Source organism: Marmota flaviventris, chromosome 11, assembly GCF_047511675.1.
Source record: "Marmota flaviventris isolate mMarFla1 chromosome 11, mMarFla1.hap1, whole genome shotgun sequence".
Taxonomy (NCBI): domain Eukaryota; kingdom Metazoa; phylum Chordata; class Mammalia; order Rodentia; family Sciuridae; genus Marmota; species Marmota flaviventris.
Window position 1 is genome coordinate 97,078,884 of NC_092508.1, and position 20,853 is coordinate 97,099,736.

The 20,853-nt window shown below is 39.1% G+C and overlaps 1 protein-coding gene across 1 annotated transcript in view; it reads left to right on the forward strand.

The window, feature by feature from the left end:
• The first annotated feature begins 5,698 nt into the window (after nucleotides 1-5,698).
• Map3k2 (mitogen-activated protein kinase kinase kinase 2) overlaps nucleotides 5,699-20,853 on the forward strand; it is an 80,794-nt gene continuing 65,639 nt past the window's right edge. The window contains exon 1 of the mRNA XM_027936779.2: nucleotides 5,699-6,169. The gene's annotated coding sequence lies outside the window, so the exon portion shown is untranslated. The remainder of the gene's footprint in view (nucleotides 6,170-20,853) is intronic.

Consider the following 20,853-nt stretch of genomic DNA (forward strand, 5'->3'; position numbering starts at 1 on the left):
CTGTGGATCACAGGTGTGCACTACCATGCCTGGCTTTGTAACTGATAATTTTAAAGTCACAAGTTTATGTACTACCAACTGATGAAAGAAACAATTAGAGATAATCAAGATAACAGAGAGGTGTAGTGGCACATGCCTATAATCCCAGCAACTCGGGAGGCTGAGACAGGAGGATCACCAATTCAAGGGCAGCCTCAAAAACTTAGTGAGACCATGTCTCAAAATAAAAAATAAAAAGAACTAGGGATGATGCTTAGTGGTAAAGTGACCATGGGTTCAATGCCTAGTACCTAAATCAATCAATCAATTGAAATCACAGAAAATTCCTGACAGTCCTCTGTAGAAATCTTGACATACTGCTTCTTTCTAACTGTCTTGGTGTGTCTTCTGTTTCTATAACAGAATACCTGAGACTGGGTAATTTCTTTAAAAAAAGATTTATTTTAAAGCTCACAGTCCTGGAGGCTTGGAAGTCCAACAGCATGATGCCAACAACTGCTCAGCTTCCAGAAGGGCCAAACAGAAGGACAACCAACTGGGTGTGTGTGGAGGAGAGGAGGGGACAAAGAAGGAGGGATGCTTGCTAACAACCTGCTGTCATGATTCTGGAGGGAAATATGCAAATTTCTTCATGAGAGTGGAGCTCTCAACACCCCAAACATCTCTAAAAGCCCTGCTATCTCTCAATACTGTTACTCTAGCAATTAAATCTCAATATGAGTTTTGGCAGGGACAAACCGCGTCCAAACCATTGCACGTATTCAGAAAACTTGGTGCAGATTCCAAACAAAAAAATTTTCCAGAAATGACTTTTTCTCAATGGTGGAAGTACTGTGGTTTTAAAAATCAGATTTACCTTACTAATGTTTTGTGTCTTGTAATAGTAAAGCAGGTCTCCATCCACCTGCCATGAGGGTAATCACAATAGATTTGCCCCAAATCATTTACATAGCATAGGGTGTGCCTACAAGATCCCATTCTGGTTCCCCAAGTCCTGCTTCTCCATGGACTCTCCAGGGCAGACACCATTGAGTGCTGTGCAAGAGTCACCCACCCCTCTGCTCTCTTGGAATGAGCTCCAGCTTCTGTTCAGATCAGGCAGATAGTTTGCCCAGACAGGGTTACCCATCATGGGCATCCTGGTTCCTGCAGAGGCACAGCCACTTGACTCCTCTCTAGCCAATGTGATGCTATTAGGAATATGTTCAGCTATCAGGGAAAACCATTTACTTCCCATCTTAAAGCACAAAGTGGCTGGTCCAGACTGGGAGAGAGTTCTGCTCCCAGACCCATCATTCCAGTGAGTGGCCCTTGTCATCACTTTCCAAGATGGCCAGCAGGTTCCTGGTATGAGGATGGGATAAAGATGTGGTCTCCAAGGAAGGGTCTCTCAAAGAAGATACTTGGATGGATACTTCCTTGATTATTCTTTGGCCAGTATTTAGTTAATTGGCCATATATAGCTATGAGGGGGACTGGGGAACAAACTCTTTATTATGGAGGTCCCATGTGCTCAGGTAAGATATGATTACAATGTAAAGAAGATAACTAACTTGGGGGGCATAATTAAGCATACATTTCCACTTAGCTGGATTTACTGCAAAATTGAAAGGGCCAATCTGCTTCAGGGGCTAATATCAAAGACTGTTCTTAAAGAAAAAGAGAATTCTGAGCATACCTAGCTTCAGATCTTGGTTTCTAATACCATTCTCCAATAAAAGGCACCAGGCAGGATCCCTAGGAGAAATGGACTGGAGAAGTAAATATTCAAGATGAGCCTGGGAGCACCTGAAAGTAAGGAAGTCCTCAAAAGTAAAAAAAAAAAAAAAACAAACAACCCTCTCCATAATAATTGGAGATTATATATGGTATATTCAAGGGACACAGAAGCCAACTAAAAGAGATCCCAGTGCCCAACCTGGAATAAATAGAGTAAAAAAAATAATGTTATATTAGATGGTAACCCAAAATACATGTCTGTGAGTCTATGCCGATATAAAAATTTCAGGTAATTTATGTAGTTACTTTGTATGCAGGAAGGTAGAGCATAATTCTTGCTCCTTGCAAAGAGTACAGTATAGATTCAGAGGGGTTTTTTTGTTTTGTTTTGTGCTGGAATTGAACTCAGGACCTTGCACCTACTAGTTATGTACTCAACCACTGAGCTACATCTCCAGTCCTTTTAGAGACAGGGTCTTGCTAAGTTACTGAGGCTGGCCTTGAATTTGTGATCCTTCTGCTTCAGACTCTTGGGTTGCTGGGATTACAGGCATGTGCTGCCATACGCAGCAAAGGAGAGTAATTTTATAGTGGAGACATCTGACAAGCACTACCTCAACCAGGTGATCAAGTCAACACCAACAGTTATAAATCATGTCGACAGTATGTACTTGTTATGTTTAAATTTCTTCTCCAAATTCATGTGCTAGAACCTTAACGGTAGACCGTTAAGAGGTGTTTAGATTAATGCTATTACTGTAGGAGTGTGTTCTTTATAAAAGGACAAGAATACATATAAAGGACAATCTTGGCCCCCTCTTGTGTGCTTGCGTGCTCTCTCCCAGTGACCAGCAACTCTTGCCATTCTCAGGAGGGGCACATTCTCTTATACTTCTAGGCTTATGTGCACTTGATTCCTCTGCCTGGAATGCTTATTTCTCCCAGAAAATACCAACCCCCATTCAGGTTTCAGCTCAGGATGCACAGTAGGCAGAATTCATGATATCCCCAAGGATCCCTGCCTGCATAATCCTCAGTACTGTGAATATAATGGATTTTACTCCTGTGATTAAGTGTGTGATATGACAGAGTTGGCTTTAAGATTACCCAGATAGGCCTGATCTAACCATATGAACTTTTTAAAAGCAGAAAGTTTTCTCTGGTTGGTAGCAAAAGAGGAAGTCAGAGATTTGATGTAGAGGCTTATATGACACATAAGAATTCTCTGTTGCTAGTGTTGAGGACAGAGGGAGCCATGTAGCCAGAAATGTGGGTGGCTTCTATGAGCCAAAAGCAAGCCCAGGAAACAAGAACCTGAATCCTTATAACCATAAGGACCTGAATTCTGGAAAGCTGGGTGTGGTGGCACACATTTATGATCCCAGCTACTTCAGAGGTTGAGGCTCATGGTCCTGGGTTCAAAAGAGTGTCTTTGGAAAATCATCCCCCAGGCCTCCAGATGAGAATTAGCCCAGCTGACACTTGTTTCTGGTTTATGACAAGCTTGAGTAGAGACTCAGCCATGTCCCTGTGGAACTTTCAGAAGTATAGAACTGTGAGCTAATCAATAGCTGTTGTTTGAAGTTGTAAGTATATGGTATTGTGTTATGCAGCAACAGAAGACTCACAAACCATGTCTCCTCTCTGGAATCCCCAGACACACCTGTGACATCTTCCTCTTTACTGCCGTGGCATCCAATACCCATCCCTGCTACAGTGCAAGTCATTCTGTGTGCTCTCCTTACCAGATTCTTAGTCCGTGGGAGAGAGGGACTCAACATGTTATTTATCATGGCAAGCCAAGGCATAGCAGGAAGGCAAAAACAAACAAACAAACAAACAAAAACAAAACAAAACATTCACTGAATGAAGTTTACATTGAGAAAAAAATTTTCAAGATCATTAATTTGTAATCATATATATTAAAATAACCAGGTATGTCAGAGATTTACTATCTAAGCAATAGTAAAAGGTACCAGTATAAAAAGAGAGTGGAGGTCTGGGCATGGTGGTGCATGCCTCTAATCCCAGCAGCTGAGGAGGCTGAGGATTGATTGCAAGTTTAAAGCCAGCCTCAGCAACTTAGGGAGGCCCCTAAATAACTCAGCAAGAGCCTGTCTCTAATATTTTTTTTTTTTAAAGGGCTGGGGATATGGCTCAGTGGTTAAGTGCCCCTGGGTTCAATCCCTAGTACCAAATAAATAAATAAAAATTAAAAAGAGAGTGGGGAAAGATTAGCTACTATAAAATATCCACATGAGGTGTTTCTAAGGAATCCAGAAGTGAATGAAGTCCCTACATGTTGTGGGTGAGGGGAGGGAGTGGAGGAGTGAGCAGAGGTATGAGGAAAAATCTATCTCAAGATTACTTGGTAAACAAGTACATATTTATTGAATGCTTGCTATGTGGTCATGCCAGGAGCTCTGGCAAACAAGGGAGAAGTTTAAGATTCAAATGCTATCCTGGCTGGGGGTGTAGCCCAGCCAAAACTATCTTTAAGGATTCTAAGACCCTCCCTCCCTTCTGTGCCATACAAGTCCTATAATGTTAGAATCAAAAGGAATCTTACAAAACTTTTTGAGATTTTATGTGTACATAAGTTTAAAAGACTTCCAGTTTAAAAGACTGGGGTTGTGGCTCAGTGGTAGAGCGCTCACCTTGCACGTGCAAGACCCTGGGTTCGATCCTCAGCACCACATAAAAATAAATAAGTGAAATACAGGTATCATGTCCAACTGCAACTACAAATAAATATAAAAGAAAAGACTTCCACTTTTTAAACAAGTGGGAGCAAACTGCTTTTCCTTTTAGCTCTGTATTTCTGAGTTGCACATCTTTGTTCCTGTGCTGTTGACACCTCTGCTAATGGGTCTCTAATAAAAATTCCTGGAAGGGGACTCAAGACATTTCGATATTACAGTACCCTCTCCTTCAGTCTCCGCCTCATCCTAGACCAGGATCAGAGGTGGAGCAATTCCTTACCTCTGGGCTTGGTGTGTGCAGCTCCCAACTTTCTCATTTCAAGTGCTGGAGTAGAAGTGAGGTTTGGAACAAGCAGGTAAGGGGTGAGATCTTGGTCCAGAAACCAAGTAGACAAAGTATAGGGAAGAATGGTACAGGATATTGCAAGAGGTGTTTAAGCAAAGGAGAACAGATGGGGTGGGAAGGATGCTTTCTGAATGAGTAGGATAGAAAATCTCAAATGCAGGTTATTAACACCACGGATATCCTGATTAATTTGCATTTTATCCCGTGGACGACGGGGCACCAGGGAAAGATACGGTGAGATTCATGTTTTAGTCTCTGCCCCAGGTGTGTGTGTGTGTGTGTGTGTGTGTGTGCGCGCGCGTGTCCGGGAGCGGGGTGGCCGTGTCGGCTTCTCTCCTGGGCTGAAGTTTGCACACCTGGTAAACCAGTGAAGTAACCCCTGCGGGGCCAAGCTATCACAGTGACAAGAACTAAACTGGAAACACATAAAACTGAGGCGGTCTCCCGGGGGTGGGTTTCAGGCTAGGTGGCAAGTCCTTCAGGGAAGAATTCTGAAACCTGATTCACAAATTTAAGAGGCAGACGGCTCTTCGCCTTGCAAATGAGCTGCCGCGGATCCACCGTCTTTCACTGCCCCTCTATTCTGCTACCATCCGGATCCGCCCGCGAACCACGTAGGAGACGCTTCCCAGGCTCCGCTTTGACGTCGCAGATACAGCACAGGCGCACGTGCGAGAGGACCAGGGTGCTGGTGTGTGGCGCTAGTAGGCCGGCGCCAGCGGATGGAAGCCAGAACCGGCAACCCCGCGGCGCTCCGCGGGTGGGGGACCCAGACGTGTGCGCAGTCACAGCTGGCCACTGCGCAGGCGCCGACAGGATAGCTTCGGTCGGGCGCGCGCCCGCGGCGGGTTCTGTTCTCGGCGGGCCGAGGCTGCGCGCGCACGAGCGAGCGGCCGTGACGTGCGCCGCGTTACGCCCGACGTCACGGGTCTGTGTGTAGTGGCGGCCGGGCTACCCGTAGCGGCGGAGCCTGGCAAGGGTTGTGCGGCCGCTGGGTGCGGTGTTCGGGGTCGCACGGCCAGTTGCGGCGACTACGAGGACCACGACTCTGGCGTTCCGGGGACCCGGCCGCGGAGTCGCCGCTTCTGCCTCTTCTTTGGTCTCCAGCAGCGTCGGCCCTCGGCTTCCTCCTTTTCTGCCGTCCTCCCCGCGGGCCTCGGGACTGCTGCGGCGAGAAGCACCCAGGGGCGTGAGAGGCCCCGGCCGGGGCTCCATGTGAAAGAGGAACGGGCCTGCCACCGGCCCGCGCCCGACTTCTTGCGCGCCCCTCCGGTCCCCGGGGGCCCCGCGGGCTCCCGCGACCGGGGGCCGCGGTGACAGGCCGCGCGGGGGCGGAGGGGCGGGCTCGGCGGCTGCCGCCCCTCCTCGGGCCTGCGGCTCCCTAGGTCCCTGCGGAGCGCCGGTGAGTGTGTGTGTGGGTCTGTCTGTTGGGGGCTGCGGGCCCGGCGTGGGGCGGAGAGGGTGGCTGTCGGTGGCCTGTGCGCTGCTCCGGGGCCGGGATTTCTTCGGGTGACGGGCCTGCTCCGGGAGGGTGGACCTCGGGCCCCCAGCATCGCGTCCTGAAATCCCGATTAGCTTCAAGTAGGCTGCTGGTCCGTGTAGCTGTCAGACACGTACTCTGCCGGGGTTCTTGTCGCAAGGTTGCCGCTGATCCCAGGGGCTAAGCAGAAATGTTACACGCTGTAAGCAAAAAACTGCTTGTCTTTGCATTGTCACAGTGTGATAGTCTATCGATTATTGTTTCTCTCTTCTCTCTCTATGGAGCATTTGGCTAGAGCTTATGCCCGGTGGTTGTGTGTTATCTCACTTCATCTTCCTAACCCTGTGAAGTGGGCACGATGCCTTCCCATCATACAGATTAAAAACTGAGGCTCGGAGAAGTTTAAGGCATTTATTTGCCCAAGGTCACATAGCTAGTAATCGAGGAAGCCGTGATTCAGATATGTAGATGGACTTTTGTAGGACTGTATTTCTTTGACTTGGAAAAGTAAGTATGTGAGGATGAGACTGGCTGGATATTTTCATCCTGAGCATAAATTCTAAACACCTGGATAGTTTACTTTTCCCTGACGTAGGCTGTCCGATGTGTTTTGCTTCAGCCTTGCCAAATCGTTTTCATGATTGAAAAAAATATATATTACTTGTAAAAGGTGGCTCCAGGCACCTTCACTTTTTATGTGGTAGAACTGGACAGGAAAAAAAAAATATATTCTCCTCTTCGAAAAAAGAAATATATTTGATGAGACCGCACTTTTCTTGAGAAGTTACAATTTTACTTTTGCAGTTCTTGATGCATATAGGGAACTTGTATTTGGGTTATTTGCTTGAGATTTCCTTATTGCAAAATTTGTTGCTGGATATGTGGCAATGTCAACACACGTAGTAATTTTGAATTTTCTTATGCAATGTTTCTGAGTTTAATGTCAAAATTTAATGTGTAGAATATTGCAGGAAGTTATCTTTTAATGTTGTGATTTTTTTCATTAGTGCAGTACTACTAATCAGTGTTTTATAAGCTAACTGAAAATTCTCATTTTAGCGTTTTCTTGTGCCGTTTTTTTAATTGTGGTTAATGAAAAAGTAGAGCCAGAGTTCTGGCTATGTTGATAAATTCTCTTGAGTAATTGGAGTTTCATTCAGTTGCAGATGTTTAGGAAATCTATTTATGCTGTGTTATAATATTCTATAATTTCATTAGTATATTATCAGGTTGAAGAAAATTTGTAGTTGAGCATCTTTGTAATGCTTATAAGGAAAAGGTAACTTTACAGAGTTAACAGGTGAATGGCAATAAGTAGATTGCGTTGTTGTTAGGTTAAAATATGAACATGTCGAATTTTGTTGAATTGGATTGAATTATGGTATCATCACAGAATGGTTATTTAATTGTGCTCTTGTGTTTTGAGAGAACTAGCTGTTAAGGACTTATTTTAAATAATTGTTTTTACATTATAGGCTGAATCATTTTTTGGGGGGTACTAGGGATTGAACTCAGGGGCACTCAACCGCTGAGCCACATCCCCAGCCCTATTTTGTATTTTATTTAGAGACAGGGTCTCACTGAGTTGCTTTTAGCGCCTCACTTTTGCTGAGGTTGGCTTTCAACTTGATATCTTCCTGTCTCAGCCTCTCCAGCTGCTGGGATTTACAAGGCATGTGCCACCACACAGTGTTTAAACTGAATCCTTTAAGCATTGTATCTTTAAAGCTTTTGTTTTTTAAATATTTTTTTAAGCTGTAGTTGGACACAATATATTTTATTTATTTTTTGTGGTGCCGAGGATTGAGCCCAGCGCCTCACATGTGCTAGGCGAGTGCTCTACTGCTGAGCCACAACCCCAGCTCCATCTCCCCATCTTTAAAGCTTTTTAGGTGGCGCTTTTTTCCTAGTTTGTTTCTATCACAGGGGTAAACCTATATTTAATAGGTGTATTAAAAAGAAGTTATGTTTGATAATCTGTAGTTCCTACAGTTTTAGTTAAGATTGATTTTTTTTGCCTTGTAGAGTTGAAGCTCTCTAGGCACCCCCCAACTTTTTATTATGAAACAATGTCAAGTGCATAGAAAATTGGTAATAGTGAACACTCTTATGATGATCCTCTAGATTCAACATTTGTTGATATCTTGCCATATTTGTTTTATCTGTAAATGCATGTATATTATTTTTGACTGGACCATTAAAAACTAAGCGATTGGTATTATGACACTTTATCCCCAAGTCTGTCAGTATGTGTCTCCTAAAGATAAGGACATTTTCTTAAATAGCTAAAATACTGTTATTGTTAATTTCTTTTAGGTGTGATGATTCTTTAGTGTAATCCAATAGCCTTCCATATTTAAAACTTTTCATTTATACTAAAAAGTCTTTTCGGCTTTCTACATTGTCCCTTACCAAACCAGGAAACCAGGATCCCATCAAAGTTTACTTGTTGCATTTGGTTGTTAAAATCTCTTCTAATATAGAACAGCCTCACCCAGCTACTTTTTTCTTTTGGTGGTACTGGGGATTGAGCCCAAAGGTGCTCTACCACGGAGCTACATCTCTAGCCCTTTTTTGTTTTTTGAGTCTTGCTAAGTTGCTGAGGCTTGCTTCGAACTTGTGATCTGCCTGTCTCAGCCTCACAAGTCACTGGAATCATAGGCATGCACCATCATGTCCTCCCTTCTTTTAAAATGACATTAATATTTTTTAAAACATCAAAAAAACAGTTGTCTTATAAAATGACTCGCATCTTGTGAAATTATGTCATTTGCAAGAAGATGGATGAAACTTAAGAGCATTATTTTAAGTGAAATAGCCAAACTCAGAAAGGATCCTGTGTTTTCTCTCATACATAGAAGCTAGAGAGAAAAAAGAAAAAAATATATGTGTGTGAGGGCTCTCATGAAAATGAAGGGAAAGAGTACAGGAAAGGGACCAGGGGAGGGAAAAAGGGAGGAAAAGGAAATACTGGGGAATGATATTGTCGAAATTTTATTGTTTTATCATGTATGCATATGAATATATAACAACAAATCCTACTATCTTGTGTAGTTATAATGCCCCGATAAAACATGTGGAAAAAACGATTCACATTCTGAATTTGTTAGAAGTTTTCCTTTCATGGTGTCATTTAGCTTGTTCCTCAATTCCCCCATACTATCTATTCCTGTAAAGCATGCTTAAAGGGTTGATTAGTTTCAAATTAAAAATTTGGGACAAGAATTCCTAAGTGATGATGTATACTTCCTATTGCCTTCCATCAGAAGACATATACTGGTCTGAGGTTGTGGCTCAGTAGTAAAGCACTTGCCTCACACAGATGAGGCACAGGGTTGAATCCTTAGCACCCATAAAAATAAATATATAAAGGTATTGTGTCTATCTACCGAAAAATATTAAACAAAAAAGATACTGTTTATTCCCATTATTTGTGATGCTGTTTGTTTACTTTGTTGTGGGCATAATTAAGGTAAGGTCTATTTCTCACTGCAATTAGCATGTAAACTCTGACATAATAAATTAGCACAGTAGTGCTAGCCTGTTCTTCAATAATCTTTCACCTAACAGTTGTAGGATCTGTTGATGATCCTTGTCAGGCGAGCTTTTGAATTTCAGGTTAATAATCTTTTGTTATAGATGGAAACAAAAATCACAGAAACTGTATTGTGCAGTTACATTAATTAGAATCCCATTTTATGGATTTTTAAGATTTTTAATGATGAATCTAAGGTATCTCTTGTTAAAAGTTTTAAAAGAAACCTGGTTTCAGAAAAATGGGAAACCAGGTTTCTTTTAAAACTTGTAACAGGAGATAACTTAGATTCATCGTTAAAAATGTATACTCTTAAAAAGTATGTTTAAATTTTTCTCAGTCAACATTTGTTGCACAAGAATGGCCAGAAATAGAAGGTAAGATTAGATCTACTAAAAAACATTTTGAGGAGATTGTGTATTTTTGGTGTATTGGTGGGCTTTTCTAACTGGACTGAGATCTGGATTCTAATCTTTTTTTTATCTTTTGTGATGCTGGGGATCAAACCCAGGGCCTCACATCCATGAGGCAAGTGCTGTACCATTGAGTTACATCCCTCGCCTCTGAATTCTAGTTTTAATTGTATTACTATGTGTAGTTGAAGAATTATAAGTTTTGGGTTGGGGATTATGTAGCTCAGTTAAGGGCAGGCATATTTGAGGCCCTGGGTTCAATCCCCCAACACACACACACACACAAAAACAAAAAAACAAAGGAAGAGTTACATGTTTTTAAACTTTACTTTGTATTTCATTTCATGATGATTATGTTAGTGAACATTTATGAGTAAAAAATGAATTAATTTCTTTTCATATATGTATTTGTTTTAATTAGTAGAATGAATTAATTTCTAATGATGAGATATGTTAATTACATTTAGGGATAAACCTCATTTTTATTAAGTTGGATATAAGTAAATCAAATACATATAACATAAAATTGATTTTCCAACTGAATAACATTTAGTAGATTTTTTTTCCCCTAGTTTTTGTGATCCTCTTGCCTTGGCCTCCCTGCCTCAGCCTCCTAGTAACTGGGATCACAAGTGTGTGCCTCTGTGCCTGGAAGTAGATGGTTGTTTTAAAGAAGGTTTCATGATAGAATTTCCTTAAGTAACCCATTATCATTAAAAATATGATTTAATTCATGAAGCAGTTTACATGAAATTTTTTCACTTTTTTTTTTTTTTTTGGTAAATCAGGATAAACTATATATATGGAAACAAAAAATTTTCCCTTTATTCCCAAAAGTACTCCTTTAAAGAATGTAATTCACTTAATCCCTATACCAACCCAGTGAGTTACTTACTATTATTATATCTATTGCAGATGAGGAAACGAAACTCAGGGACAATAAGTAACTTGTCCATGTTTCTACATCTTGTCTGTGATGGAGCTGGGCTTTGATTTAGGCAGTCTGGCTCCAGAATCTGTGCTTTTATTTATTTATTTTTCAGGGAGTAAGCCTGGGGTACTCTACTACTGAGTGATATCTCCAGGCCCCCCCGCCCCCTTTAAAAAATTTTTTTTGTAGTTGTAGATGGGCAGAATGCCTTTATTTTGTTTATTTTTAATGTGGTGCTGAGGATTGAACCCATTGCCTCACACATACTAAGCAAGTGTTCTACCACTGAGCTACAGCCCCAGCTCATCTCTAGCCCTTTTTATTTTTATTTTGAGGTAGAGCCTCATGAAGTAATCCCAGACTGGCCTTGAACATGCCATCCTCCTGCCTCAGCCCCTGGAGTTGCTGGGGTAACAGGTTTTTGCCATCATGACTGGCCAGAGTCAGTGCATTTATCATGCTGCCTATGAGCTTTATCAGGACAATGAGAAAATTGGATCTGATTTACCAAAGTGTAATACATATTATCATTTAGAGAATATGTACTTTGTCCCATGGTGGGTAGGGTGCTTCCAGAGGCCTTGAAAAATAGGCAATAGTTGAACTAATTTAACAAGTCCTATATGTTAACCAACTGTGCTTATAATATTTACTGAAACATTTAAAAATACAGAAAAGAAAATAAAGGTAGTAAATAGCTAAGAATATGAACTTGGGAGTCAGGTCTGAATGTGAGTCTTAGTGCTTCTATTTAATTTCTTTAAACTTCATTTTATGTATTTGTAAAATAATAATAATAGTACTTATAGGTTTGTTATGAAATTTATTTATTTATTTTTAAAAATATTTATTTATTTTTTAGTTTTAGGTGTACACAATATATTTATTTTATTTTTATGTGGTGCTGAGAATCGAACCCAGAGCCTCACGCATGCTAGACGAGCGTGTTACCACTTGAGCCACATCCCCAGCCTTGTTATGAAATTTAAATGGGATAATGCTTAACACAATATCTAGCATGTAAGTGTTCAAAAAATCAAATAAAAAATCAATTCAGTTTTTGTAAAAATATTCTACAATCCACGCAGTTCATGTTTTTATTTTGATGTACATAGACGCTCTCTTATTTAATATGATTAGGGTTGGTAGTGTTCAGTTTAATTTAAAAAGTTCTAATTTCAGGGGAATAAAATGACACATTTTTATCTTAAATATTTTATATTTCAGGGGAACAAAATGACACATTTTTATCTTTTTTTTTAAAAATATTTATTTCTTAGGTGTAGATGGACTCAATACAATGTCTTTATTTTCATGTGGTGCTGAGGATCGAACCCGGGTCCTGCCGGTGCTAGGCAAGCACTCTACCGCTGAGCCACAATCCCAGCCCCCATTTTTATCTTAAATATTTTATTTTGTTTAAAAAACAGAAATGTAAAGCAGTCTGAGTATATGATCCATCTAGAGTTATGTGATTTTTCTATCTAGTCTTTTACAGTTGATTCACCTATAACTCATTTAATAATAGTTTTTTTTTAGACTTTGGGTCTTTCTAGATATTTGACATAATTTTCATTTTCATAGAAACAACTTTTTGCATTCACTGTTTCATTAGTTTATGTATTTGATTAATTATTACAAGACATGAACATAATTCTTGATAAGTTTATGGGAGCAAAAATGTAAGTTTAACTAGTTGTGAATGTTTACTAATTGTCAGTGAGTTTCCCAAATTTGTTAAGAAAGTTGGATGAGAAAATACTGTTGCTTTGCCTTCTGGTATCTCTGAGTATATGTATCTATTATTAAATAAGTATTTAAACCAAAGATTCAAAGCTACATAATCTCAATTTTGTTTCAGCTCTTTGAAGAGTATTCTTTTTTAAATGTCTGTGGTTTTTCTTTGTGTTCTAGTTCCTTTAGAATGTGCGGTTTTTAGATTAGATCTCCATTCTCTTATCTGTCATCTTCTCTCAACATTTTCATCTCTTTGTTATTTTACTTTTCATTTTAGTAGATTTTCTTGGGTTTGACCTCCATGCTACTCCATTGTTTTGTTCTTTATAACCTTCTGAGACAAATGAAATAATATTTTAAATCTCATATGAGTATTTTAGTTATGCATTTGAATCTCTGTTAATCTTGGCAATCCTTGATCTCTCCCATTTCCTTTTTATCACATCCTTGTTTTGCATCTCAGCCTGGTCTCCTCTTTGGCTTTTTGTTCCTGTTTCAGAAGGCATGTCTTCTGGCCTTGAAGGCCATCACCCAATTTTTTATAAATTTCAGACTGTATTTTGGGAGGAAGGAGAAGTAATATTTGAGTGTCTCCTATATGCCAGAAACTTCATTCTACTGTGTGTGTGTGTGTGTGTGTGTGTGTGTGTGTGCGCGCGCTCTGCTGGGGATTGAATGCGGGGCCTTGCTAGGCAAGGACTCTATCACTGCCAGCCCTCACTCCAGAATTTTTAATTTTATAGTAAGCATGGTTGATCCTATTATCCTATTTTACATGTGCAGAAACTGGCTCAGAGATGTGAAGGATCTTGCTCAGACTCAAATAGTCTGGTTGGGATTTTGTATGGCTCTTTCAGTTAGAGCAAGAGTTCCTAACCCTCTCGTGACTTCCACATTGCTCACATGTTCTCATTATATGCAACATTCTCTGTGGGAATATGTGCACTGGAATCTTCTGCGATGGGTCAACATAGCTAAAACAACCCTCTCAGATTTAGATGTTCTTACCTCTCATCTTTTGTAATTACTAAGCCATAGAGTTCTGATCAGTACTTGAGTAAACCTTAATGATGTCTTTCTATTACATAAAATTTTCAGTAGGATGAGAATAAGCTGATTTATTTTATTTTTTGGTACTAGGAATTGAACTCAGAGATACTTTACCACTGAGCCACATCCCCAGCCCTTTTTGAATTTGTATTTTGAGACAGGGTCTCATTCAGTTGATTGGGGCCTTGCTAAGTTGCTGAGGCTGGCCTCGAACTTACCATCCTCTTATCTCAGCCTCCCAGTTCACTGGAATTACAAGCATGTGCCACTGTACTGGGCTCAACTGATCTATTTTAAATAAATGGTATGGAAATTGTGTTCACTCTAGGAGAAAATAATTTGGAAGAGCTTAATGTATATTGCTAGAGAAGTGATGATACAATTTCTTGAATAGGATAAACATTAAAAATTTTCATTAAAATTTAGACTCATTTTGAGTAGGCTGTGAACACTAACTCCCACATCTCAGTAGTCCAGAACACAAAAGTTTATTTTTGCTTTGTTTGTGGAGGGAGGAGGGTACTCCCTTTGGGAGAACTCTAGGCCAGAAATTCCTCAGGCACTTCCCAGAGTAAAACTTCCAACCCTATGGCAATATCCAGTAACCCATGACCATGGGATAAAATTTTGTGATGCTAATTAATGAACATTGCACCATCTTAGAATACATAACTGATCTTTTCTTTATTAAGTAACAAGGTAAGATTATGTATGCCAGAGACATAGAATCACTTGTGGGAAAGTTGAGTACTAAAAACCAAGCTAGTAAGCATGGAGCCCTGGAAAACACCAGAGAAGAACTGAATTATTCTGATATTAAGAGTGGAGAACCAAGACTACTGAAACACATTTTTGGAAATGTGTTTAAACACTTTAGTTAAAAATAGGGGATCTTTTTGGAAAAGGAAAAAAAAAAAGTATTGGAAAAGTTGTTCATTCTATACAGTCTTTTATGTCCAGTAGAAACTTAAAAATAATTTAGGGAGACACTTGGATAAGCCTAAACTTAATTACATTTTAAAAAGCAGCTCTTCCCTGCTTCCAGGGGACAAAACTTTAGGATAAACCATACATCAGTCGATATTTTTCTTCTCAGAATTTTTCTGTGTCGTTGCTCTTCCTTTTTCTATTCTCATGTCTCTAACCAAAGCATAGGATTACCCTTCAGTGTTCTTAGCTAACCTTGTTCTGAGTAAGTTGGTATTGATATTTGCTAATCTGATACCCATTTTAGCTAGCATTCTCTCCATTAAATCTTTGTTTGGTACTGGGGATTGAACTCAGGGGCATCAACTACTCAGCCCCAGCCCTGTTTTGTGTTTTATTTAGAGACAGGGTTTCACTGAGTTGCTTAGTGCCTCGCTTTGAGCTGGCTTTGAACTCACGATCCTTCTGCCTCAGCCCTCTGGAGTCACTGGGATCACAGGCACTGGCTCTCCATTAAGTCTTGCTTGCTTTTTTGTTAATGGGAGGATTAATTAGGAAGGTATAGAATCTTGCATTCCAAAGAAACAAAGATGGGCAGTGCAGAACTGGTAAAACAAAGCAAGGAAGGACTGAGTGGGCCTAGATTTGGATATGCAGGAGGATCTCAGAAGGCAAGTTGCAGAGATTTCTTGTTCAGTAAGTAGATTGGGAGGAAACTTGCATATTTAAGAGTTCAGTCAAGGAAGCAAAGCCACTATGGTATTTTGAAAATAAGACTTTATGAAAGGAATTAAGACCTTATATAGTTGTGGGAGAAACTCAGAAATCAGAGAAAAATCTCTCATGTGATTTCTTGAAGCCATGGTATAGTGGCAAGTTGGAATTTGCAGGTGAATCCGAAAAGGTGAATCTGAAACCTTGTATTCCCAGCTGCTGGAGTGGAGCACATGGTGGAGCTGATGGAAAGTCTGTGAAGAGCTGTTACTTCTGCACAGCTGTCTCTTTTGGTCCTAAGTCAGGCTTTGATGGTGATGGACTTGGAGTTGCTGTTTGACACATTTGGCAATCAGGAAGGAGAGCTATATGCAGAGTAGGAGAGAACAGAAATATGGTAGAATCTGTTGGCAACTCTGGTATTTCTGTCCAACAGCGATCTTCAGAGAGTAATTTGCTTATTTGGAAGAAGATTCTGGAAAATGTAGTTTGAACTTAACCAGTTTGACATAGTAACACTGCCACAGCAGTTAAGGGAGACACAAAACAAAACAATGGAGGATGTTAAAATTGTGGGGATCCACAATGGTATTTTCTAGGTCTAGGCTCTATTGTGAAGAGCAAGTTTGCTTAAGCTCTCCAAGCCTGTTTCCCCTTCTGTAATATGGGGAAATAATATCTACCTTATAGGATTGTTAGGCTAAATGAAATGTGTGTAAAGCATTTAGCAGAGTGTCAGCACAAAGCAAGCCATTGTAGACAGTAGCTTTTATTATCAGTAGTAATTGCAGTAGTAAGGAGAAAAGACTGATAAATAGGAAGGATACATTTTGGAAGGAGATGGCAAGAAGAGAGAAGATGAGTGGAGATAAGAGTATAATATGTAGTTCCTTTGTTTGAGGATATTGCAGTCTGGCTGCAGAGAACACATGTAAACATGGACTAGTTAGGAAGCTATTATGTGAAGTTATAACCTTTAAGAAAGATGACCTTGAATGGAGAGAGAGCAAATGCTGTCAGTCCAGTATAATTAGGGCTTAAGTGATACTGTATGTGAAATGCCTAGCACACTGACAGTTCACAGATCTTAATTCTTTTCTGCTCTAATTTATAAATGGAAAAATGACTTGGCGAAGAGGACAGGGAGGCCTTGATCTGGGTCCTTAAAAGATGGATTGGACAAGTAGAAAAAGGTAAGTATTTCAGACAGCACAGACAAAAGGTATGCATCCACAAGGCAAGTGGAGCCCTGATTCTGACTCCTATCCTTTTCTGCTTTTGGTCATCTATATGTAATTTCTAGAGATTCTTATGTTTAACTTGGCTTGGGTTGGTTGCCCACCTCTGGACCATCAGTTATGGGAATGGTGTGGGCCCACCTGCTGATTTGACACTCCATATCAAGAGAGTGGTTGAGGTGGTAAGTGGTAGAAGGGGTAGGTTTCCAGGAGAAGGGAGTGTCTGGAAAAAGTTCCCACTGTGGGTGAACAATTCAGTCATCCCCTTTTAGCTTATATGCCATAGTTAAGTATTATAATTCTATACCATTCCTATCAGTTGCCCAAATTAAACATTTTTCTTCTTCTCTACAATTAATATTTAAATTTATTACATTTATCAATTTCTTGCTAGATTGTGTTCTTCTGGAATCACTTTTTTTTTTTTGAAGCACATCTTTTAGAAGTTTCTTTATGCTTAGTGGTAAACTGTTTTTGCTTGTCTGAAGTTTTTAGCTCAGTTCTCAAATGTGTTAATTGTCAGTGACAGTCTAGATTGATAGTTATTCTCCTTCCAATGTTTTAAAAATATTACCTGTCTTTTGCTGTATAACCAGAAATAGGAGGCTATCTGGATGTCTTACTAATTATGCTGTTTTATTGTGATGTTAGAACATATATAATGGCTTTTGGATATCATATTAGTGTTTCTTTTTTCTTACTATTTTTTTAAAGTGGTACTGGGGGTTGAACCCAGGGGCACTCTACCACTGAGGTACATCCCCAGCCCTTTTCATTTTATTTTTGAGACAGGGTCTCATTAAGTTGTCCAGGCTGGCCTCCCATTTGTGATCCTCCTGCCTTCCAAGTAGGGAATTCTGATCAAATTAAATCCTATATCAAAGGGTGTCAGTAAAATAAGGCTTTCAGCAATTTATAGTTTTAGTTGTTCACTTGCATTATTACCAAAATTACATTATTACCTTTTCTGTGTTAACCCTGAGGATAAACAGTTAAATCAGTCATTGTTTCTGTAATTGTAGAGCTTCATTCTGGTGGGGGACATGTATGTATTAGGGTGGCCATATAACTTATTAGCCATACATGGGTACTTTAGAGTGTGTAAGAAAGATGATTTAATAATTATCCTGGGCGTATATTATGCTGATGGTTTCATGGGTGTATATTTTTCTCCTATCTTTTTAGGTTGTATACATGAAATATAGACAGCTTTTTGCATTGTAGTCATACCTCAATAAAGTGTTTTTTGTTTTTAAATATCCTTAGTTAAAAAAAATAAACTAGGGTGCTGGGGTTGTGGCTCAGCAGAAGAGCTTGCCTAGCACATGCGAGGCTCCAGGTTCGATCCTCAGCACCACATAAGAATGAACGAATGAATGAATGAATAAATAAATAATGAATAAATAAATAAAAAACAAACAAATAAATAAAATATATTGTGTACAACTACAACTGAAAAATAAATAAAAATAAATAAATAAACTGGGACTGTCCTTAGCAAACTGAAGTGTATGGTTTTCCATACATATGTGAAAATGTGATGCAGTGAGTATTATGGGAATATTTAATGTAATAATATGAATATAAATATTCTAAACATTCATGTAAATATAAAAATTGTAAGTAATAACATAATATTCATATAATAAAGCTATATTTAATTAAGTAGTGATGGCAATACTACTGTTGGTCTTATAGGAATGAAGCATACCTAGCTGTCGGTCTAGCCTAATGAAAACAAGAAGTAAATAGAAAAAGCCTCAGTTTGGCCAAAGAATAAATAAATTAATTCTAAATTGGATAGGTGGGAGACCATGCCCACAAATGAGGTACAGAGTGCTGAGAGTGGCAGTGAACTTAATTGGAAACAATTTCTTGAATAAGTTGTTTTGAGATGCATGTTAGGAGTAATGATTATTGAAGAGGAGGGAGAGATGAGTGGAAACTAAGACCATCCCCTGTAAACCCATCTCCCCTTCTTTAGTTATCTTTACTCCTAACTTGTGTCTCAAATGAGTTATCAAAGAGTAGAATCTCAGCACTGCCATTTTCCAGCCATTTGACTTGGGAAAGTCACTCGATAGGTAGTCCTGATCCTTAGCTCTAATTCAGAATTGAGCTAAAACAGTTAACTAACCTTTTTATCCCTCCATTTTCCATCTATAAAAATGAGAATAAAGGCCCCACTGCCCAAATCCCAACACAGTTCAGTCATGATTTCAGTCCTTTGGGAGAAAGCAGATATTTTTATTATTGTAAGGAATTAAACTTGAGGTTTGTTTATTTAAGGTGCTTGTTAGTGGCTACTATGTGCTAAGTGTTGTTAGGTGCTGTAGAAGATATGCATGTGTAAATAATATTTCCTACCAAAAGCAACTTACATTAGTGAAGACAGCTAGGAAAAGAACCTTTTTACAGAGCATGAATTGAAGGAGATTGTAGGAATTGCTTTGATGAGAATTGACTAGGTTTGGGTTTTTGTTGGAGTGTGAGGTTTAGGTAGCATGTACTGACTCCAGAGGTCTGAGTGAACAGTACTGTGTTTGATATTATTTGGGAGTTTTGATGATATAATGAACAATAGAAAGTTTGAAACTCCTACCATCAAAATGTGAGTATGCTCAATATAAATCTAATTTGAAGGTAGTCCTGGTTATGTTTTTTTTTTTTTTAGTTGTAGATGGACACAATACCTTTATTTTATTTATTTGTGTTTATGTGGTACTTAGAATCAAACCCAGTGCCTCACACATGCCAGGCAAGTGCTCTACCATTGATCTATACCTGCAGCCCCTGGTTATTTTTTTTTTCTTTCATACCAGGGCTAAGGTATAAAGTTTTGTGTATTTTTTAAACTTCGGAAGGATTTTAGAATTTTAAAGGATTTTAGAATTTAATTTTTGAAAGAGTGAGGGGAGTGCATTGGTACATAGTTTATCATATAGTACACCATTTAACACGTGCCTGTATATTAAATAAGCAAATAAATGAGAAGCAGTACAAAATATGTAAAAGTGGATTCTGAACAAGATTTTGTCCAAATGCTGAACTAAATTTTTAGCTTTGTGTGTGTGTTTATATGTGTGTTTGTTATGCTTGGTTATTCTAAATGCTTTACAAATAATATTTCTTTTAACCTTGTAACAATCATATGAAGTAGATATAGTTTCTGAGCCCAGTACCAAAAAAAAAAAAAAAAAAAAAAGAAAGGGGTGAGTGTCAAGGATGTAGCTAGCTCAGTGTTAAGTGCTTGCCTAGAATGCACAAGGACCTAGGTTCAGTACCCAGTGTAACACACATATACACATAAAAGGGGAAGTGTCTGTAAGATAATGAGACTTGCAGTATGACTCATAAATTAGCCTAATGTCAATTTTAGAGTTGTGGAGCTAGTAGCATTAAAGAATGGCTTTTTTTTTGTAACTTGATTGAGATAAGTGACATTTAATAGACCTTACATTAAATTATATAATTTGGCAAACTTTGATGCATGTATATGCCTGTGAAAACATCACACATCTCAAGATAATAAATATCTGTCAACTTCAAGAGTTTACTCAGGCCCTTTTGTATTCCTTTACCATCTTACTTTAATTCATTGTTCCTAAGTAACCAATAATCTGCATTCTGTCACTGTAAATTAGTTTGCATTTTCTAGAATTTTATGTAAATGGAGTCATACAAATACTCTTTGTGGGGGGAAGTCTGCCTTCTTTTACCTAACATAATTATTATCTTTATTATTATTTTGGTGCTGGGAATTGAACCCAGAGTCTCATGCGTGCTAAGCATGTGCTGAACTACTGAGCTAAATCTCCAGCCCTCACATAACTGGAATGTTATACATTTGGAATCACACAGTATGTATATCCTTTGCAGATTGACTTTCTTCACTTAGCAATATGCATTTAAGTTCCTGTGTCTTTTTGTGCCTTGATAGTTCATTTCTTTTTATTTCCTGAATACTGTTCTATTGTATTATTCGCCACAATTTGTTTATCCTCTTGCCTACAGAAGGTTTGTTTCCATTTTTTTTTTTTTTTGCAATTTTAAATAATTGT